Genomic DNA, 804 nt, shown 5'->3' on the forward strand with positions numbered 1-804 from the left:
GGGCAGCACCAACAGAGGCGGTGACCGTGGTGGAAGGAAAACCCAAAAATAATAAACATCTTCGTAAGCATATTCATTATTATTTTATTTATTGTATTACAACTTAATTGACGGTATCTTTGACCAATGAGAACTACAAGTGTGCAAAACGTGTGATAACTTTATTTTTAAATTTTGAATTTATATTTTAAGTCCATAATTCTGCTAAAACTGAAGTGTTAAGATAAATTATGGATTTTTATAAATTTAAGATTTTTCACTTAACACTCTTTGAATGATGGGATGATACTGCCTTGTTACTGGGAAAAGCAGTAACTACAAAAATTATTTTTCTAGGAAATTGAACTTAAGTGTTTTTGTAATTTTATAATCAATTAACACATTGACGGACAGTGAGGATTATAAATATTTATAAAAAGGATGCCTAAATTAATCAATTTTATAAAAGAAATAATTAAGAATTTTTTTTAATTAAAATATTGCTTTATTTTATCAGCGATCATTGTCACTTTATGATGTATATGGACAGTAGACTTGGTATCTCATATGATACCATTGAAAAAATCACTGCTGTAGCAGTAGTGTCCATTTCTGGTCGGTTTTCGAGCACTGCTATAGCAGTGCTATTACATATGAATTCAAAAGTGTCCCCTGGCATCACTAAACAAAGATACTGCTACAGCAGTACTTCTTCATGATTGTCTGTCAATGTGAAAGAACTTGGCTTTTTAACAACCGGGGAAAACGAAAAAATAATACAGCCATTTCAGGGAGATGATCAGAATTAGTTTTTTTTTTACGAAT

The sequence above is a fragment of the Acyrthosiphon pisum genome, chromosome X (genome assembly GCF_005508785.2).
Source record: "Acyrthosiphon pisum isolate AL4f chromosome X, pea_aphid_22Mar2018_4r6ur, whole genome shotgun sequence".
Lineage (NCBI taxonomy): Eukaryota > Metazoa > Arthropoda > Insecta > Hemiptera > Aphididae > Acyrthosiphon > Acyrthosiphon pisum.